The 6,000-nt window shown below is 48.9% G+C and overlaps 1 protein-coding gene across 1 annotated transcript in view; it reads left to right on the top strand.

Moving 5' to 3' along the window:
• The first annotated feature begins 1,092 nt into the window (after positions 1 to 1,092).
• Positions 1,093 to 6,000, top strand: part of EEF1A2 (eukaryotic translation elongation factor 1 alpha 2) — a 30,063-nt gene continuing 25,155 nt past the window's right edge. The window contains exon 1 of the mRNA XM_077460360.1: positions 1,093 to 1,259. The gene's annotated coding sequence lies outside the window, so the exon portion shown is untranslated. The remainder of the gene's footprint in view (positions 1,260 to 6,000) is intronic.

The raw sequence follows: 6,000 nt of genomic DNA, 5'->3' as shown, positions 1-6,000 counted from the left end.
TAATATGTTGTTGTAAAGTGCTGTGCAAACTGTTGGCGCTATATAAATCCTGTATAATAATAATATGTTGTAAAGCGCTGTGCAAACTGTTGGCACTATATAAATCCTGTATAATAATATGTTGTTGTAAAGTGCTGCGCAAAATGTTGGCGCTATATAAATCCTGTATAATAATAATATGTTTTAAAGTGCTGCACACACTGTTGGCGCTATATAAATCCTGTATAATAATAATATATTACACAAGACTTTCTACTGGATAGTCATAGCAGTGTGCACAGGGTATGCCAGGTGTGCCTGGGCACACCCTAATCACCCTGTGTGATGCAGATTCCCCTTGTTTAAACCTCTGATATTTTATCACCTAATGAGGCTCCTAAAAAAATGTGCAAAAAAAATTAAATAAATACAATTGTAAAAAATAATAAAAAATAAAACAATACAAATAAAAACTACTGACACCATTCTCTGGTTTGCTGACACCATCATATATATATATATATATATATATATATATATATATATATATATATATATATATATATATATATATATATATATATATATATATATATATATATATATATATATATATATATATATATACAGGCACACGCACATATAAGCTTTGAGATGGGATTGGCTGTGCACACCTATGTGGATAATATAGGCTTCTCTATGTGTTGACGTCATGGGGGATTAACCTCTTCTGCCGTGACGTAACAGATACAATAGACACAGTCTTCTATGCTGTATGATGACGTAATAGCTCCAGTGGACCCACAGAACCAGCATCCTCTCTGCATTTAAATTAAGTATACTTCAACTAGGCTATGAATTGACGTCATAGATGCAGAAGATATAGGTTGAGCCCCTGTGTTGTCCAGTGACGTCATATAGACATAGAAGGCACAGATCTATCCTTTGCAGTGATATGATTGCATGCCCAGACCCCCCATGTACAGCCCCTGGACTGGACGTCATATAGACAATCATATCTATGGAGATGTATGGGGGAAAATTGTTACAGGATGATCGGTGTGGAGGAGAGTTCCCAGGAATGAGATGCTGATCCCTCCCTCTTATGTCATCCTCCTCCTCCACCTCCTCCTCCTCCTCTGTCAGCCCGGTACCGCATTGCTGTGCTGCAGGGGTGACTGCATTGCGCCGGGGCCGTCAATAGGTGGACCCCCACCCGGAGAAATAAAACTGGCTGAACGAGAGCCGACAGCCTCTGCTATCTGATAGCTCAGCCACAGGTAAGAGCTGCCTTCCCCAAATCTGCCAGGGTCCCCTTCCCTCTGCCTGCACCCCAAATCTGCCAGGGTCCCCTTCACCCTGCCTTCCCTAAATCTGTCAGGGTCCCCTTTCCTCTGCCTGCCCCCTAATCTGCCAGGGTCCCCTTCCCTCTGCCTGCACCCCATATCTGCAAGGGTCCCCTTCCTCCCTGCCTGCACCCCAAATCTGCCAGTGTCCCCTTCCTCCCTGCCTGCACCCCAAATCTGCTAGGGTCCCCTTCACCCTGCCTTCCCTAAATCTGCCAGGTTCCCCTTCCCCCTGCCTGCCCCCAAAACTGAAAGGGTCCCCTTCCTCCCTGCCTGCCCCCAAATCTGCCAGGGTCCCCTTGCCCCTGCCTGCCCCCAAATCTGCCAGGGTCCCCTTGCCCCTGCTTGCCCTAAAATGTGCCAGGGTCCCCTTTCCCCAGCCTGCCCCCAGATCTGCCAGTGTCCCCTTCCTCCCTGCCGGCCCCATATCTGCCAGGATCCTCTTCCCCCTACTTGCCCCAAAATGTGCCAGGATCCCCTTCCCCCTGCTTGCCCCAAAATGTACCAGGATCCCCTTCCCCTGCCTGCCATAAAATGTGCCAGGGTCCCCTTTCCCCTGCCTGCCCCCAGATCTGCCAGTGTCCCCTTCCTCCCTGCCTGCCTCATATCTGCCAGATCCCCTTCAACCCTGCCTGCACTCCAGTGCCAAGATCCCCTTCCCTCTGCTTGCCCCAAAATGTGCCAGGATCCCCTTCCCCCTGCTTTCCCCAAAATATGCCAGGATCTCCTTTCTCCTGAATGCCCCTAGATTTGCCAAGGTCCCCTTCCCCCTTCCTGCCCCCAGATCTGCCAGGGTTCCCTTCCTCTTGCCGGCCCCAAAATGTACCAGGGTCATCTACCCTCTGCCTGCTCCAAAATGTGCCAGTGCCCTCTTCACCCTGCCTGCTCCCCTGTTCCAGGGTCCTCTCCCCCCTGTCTGCCCCAAAATGTGCCAGGGTCCTCTTCCTTACCCCAAAACTTGCCAGGGTCTCTTACCCTCTACTTGTATGCACCAATGTGCCAAGTCCCCCTTCTTCCTGTCTGCTCCTCTTGTGCCAGGATCTTCTCTCCCTTTGTCTGCTCTCCCTGTGCCAGGGTTCCCTTCACCCTGTCTGCTCCTCTTCCCTCAGCCTGCACCCCTAATATGCACCTGCCTGACCCCTGCTACGTCACAGTCCCTTTTCCCTTGCCTGTCCCCTTTGCCATGGTTTTCTTCCCTATGCCTGCCCCTTCCATGTGCCCACATCCCTAATATGCCAGGGTCCCTTTCCTGACCCCCAGTGTGCCCCTATATCCATGTCTGCACCTGTATGCCAGGGTCATCTTCACTCTGCCTGACTCTCCTCCTTCCCATGACAGGGTCCCCTCCCTTTGCCTGCACCCTTTTTGTGCTAGGGTGCCCTTCCCTCTGCTTGTCCCCCGTGGCAAGGTCTCCTTCCCTCAGCTTACACCCCATCAATACCAAGGTCCCTTTCCCCCTGACTATCCCACTATTCTAAGGTCCCCTTCTTTTTATGCACTCCTGTGTACCAGGATCCCCTTTAATTTCCCTGCACCCCCATGTGCCAGGATCCATCTACCTTCACCCCCTCCTTGCAGTACACCCCTACTGTGAAAAGATGCCAGGATCCTCAATCCTCTGTGCCATGCCATCCTTACCTCCACCCCCCATCTGAGCAAACACAGATCTGTACCCCTCTGTGACCTGCACCCATCTGTGCCAGAATAACCTGTCCTCTGTCACTCCCTCTGATGATCCCCTTCTCTATAGCTCTTCTCTTCTATGCCCTGACCCCTTTTCCTTTGCTGGAACCCAATCTATGCAATAATACCCTTCCCTCTTCCCGCACACTTTCTATGCAGCGTTGCTCTTACCTAGGATACTCTTACTTTCACCAGTGCCCCTTTTGTGTCAGTATACTCTTACTTGTTAGTACCCCCTCTATGCCAGTATACTCTTACTTGTCAGTACCCCCTCTATGCCAGTATACTCTTACTTGTCAGTACCCCTTTTATGCCAGTATACTCTTACTTATCAGTACCCCTTCTATGCCAGTATACTCTTACATGTCAGTACCCCTTCTATGCCAGTATACTCTTACTTGTCAGTACCCTCTCAATGCCAGTATAACCTTACTTGTTAGTACCCCATCTATGCCAGTATACCCTTACTTGTCAGTACCCTCGCAATGCCAGTATACTTTCTGCTAACACCCCCTCTCAGTGCTATTATACCCCTTCCCCTGCTATCCCTTCTATACCATGCTCCCCTTTTCTTTACCAGTACCCTTTATATCCTTTACTCTGTTACTGTCCCTTCTATGCCTTGATACCCTGCCACCCCCCCCCCCATACCATGCTGCTCCCCTTTCCCCTGCCAATTCCTCTGTCTCGCGCCCCCACGTTTAACCACTTCAGTGGCAGATTTCCCTGCTATTTTAGGTACCTTTTGACACAGAGTGCACCCCTTCTCTACCAGAAACTCCCTTTCCTAAGCCTGCTCAATGCCACCCTATTCTTTCTTTTCTGGAAATGCCAACCCCCCCCCCCCAACCCCCACACACACACACCCTCCCAAGCATACCCTTCCAGACTCTGCTGCATACACCACTGCCAGGCAAATCTTTACCCCCCTCCCTTTCCTCATGCCATGCACCCCATTCTTTGCCACTGCTACTTTTGTGTCACCCACGCCTTATCCTTCAATCTGTAAGGTCATGAAGCTCCCCCATTCTCTGCCTCCACTCTGCACCCCAATTCCAGGAAATCCTTTCCCATCCTCTGCGATCCATCCCTTGTTCTTGATTTGTAGGTTCCTGACTCTGCATTATATTATTTCTGCAGTCCCCCCTCACTTTCCTGCTTTGTTTGCACCCCAAAACAGAGGGAGGGGCTGGTGAGATGATTGGGGTTTATGGAGAGGGACATGGAGCTGCTGTGTACCTGAAATTGGGGTCGTGTGACGCTGCTGTGTGCCAGCACAGGGACATTTCATCTGTGGCGTAGTGTAAAATCCATCAGAAGGCGATGGAGGGGAGGGGGAAGAGAGGAAGGAGTGCTGCCAGCTAGGTTTACACTGTGCTTGGATGAGAGTGTATACAGGACAGACAGGGAGATACAAGACAGACAGACATAGGACACAGGTATAGACAGACATAATACACAGGTATAGACACATAGACCTAGGACACAGGTATAGACAGACAGACATAGGACACAGGTATAGACACATAGACCTAGGACACAGGTATAGACAGACAGACATAGGACACAGGTATAGACAGACAGACATAGGACACAGGTATAGACAGACAGACCTAGGACACAGGTATAGACAGACAGACCTAGGACACAGGTATAGACAGACAGACCTAGGACACAGGTATAGACAGACAGACATAGGACACAGGTATAGACAGACAGACATAGGACACAGGTTTAGACAGACAGACATAGGACACAGGTATAGACAGACAGACCTAGGACACAGGTATAGACAGACAGACCTAGGACACAGGTATAGACAGACAGACATAGGACACAGGTATAGACAGACAGATATAGGACACAGGTATAGACAGACAGACCTAGGACACAGGTATAGACAGACAGACCTAGGACACAGGTATAGACACATAGACCTAGGACACAGGTATAGACAGACAGACCTAGGACACAGGTATAGACAGACAGACATAGGACACAGGTTTAGACAGACAGACATAGGACACAGGTATAGACAGACAGACCTAGGACACAGGTATAGACAGACAGACCTAGGACACAGGTATAGACAGACAGACATAGGACACATGTATAGATACATAGACCTCGGAAACAGGTATAGAGAGACAAACATAGGACACAGGTATAGATACATACACAGGTATAGATAGACAGACATAGGACAAAGGTACAGACAGACAGACAGACATAGGACACAGGTATAGACACATAGAACTAGGACACAGGTATAGACAGAAAGACATAGGACACAGGTATAGATGGACAGACATAGGACACAGGTATGGACAGACAGACATAGGACACAGGTATGGACAGACAGACCTAGGACACAGGTATAGACACATAGACCTAGGAAGCAGGTATGGACAGAAAGACCTAGGACACAGGTTTGGACAGACAGAGGGACAGGGCAAACACACCTAGGACACAGGTATAGGCAGACAGAAGAACAGACAGAGTTAGGACACAGGTATTGACAGACAGAGGGATACAGGACAAACAGACCTGTGCTACAGGTATAGAGAGACAGCGGGACAGACAGACCTAGGACACAGGTATGGATAGACAGACCTAGGACACAGGTATAGACAGATAGACCTAGGACACAGGTATAGATAGGCAGAGGGATACAGGACAGACAGACAGAGGGACAAGCAGACTTTGAACATGGGTACAGACTGACATGGGATACAGGACAGACAGACCTAGGATAAAGGTATAGACAGACAGAGGGACAGGGAAGACAAACAGACAAGGCATAGCAATTGGTGCAGAGCATATATAGGCCAGGCACACAGGCATGTAGAGGACAGACAGACAGAGGACACACAGGCAAAGATATGCAATGGGCACACAGATATTAGGAGCTTAGTGGTACACTGGACAGACAGACAGACAAAATCAAGGATAGACATAGAATTCAGTGGACAAACAGACATAGGTCAGAGAG

The sequence above is a fragment of the Lithobates pipiens genome, unplaced genomic scaffold (genome assembly GCF_037356315.1).
Source record: "Lithobates pipiens isolate NorthernLeopardFrog02 unplaced genomic scaffold, aLitPip1_a1.2 Scaffold_28, whole genome shotgun sequence".
Taxonomy (NCBI): Eukaryota; Metazoa; Chordata; class Amphibia; order Anura; family Ranidae; genus Lithobates; species Lithobates pipiens.
The sequence above is the reverse complement of the archived record's forward strand: the minus strand, read 5'-3'. Positions and strand labels throughout refer to the sequence as shown.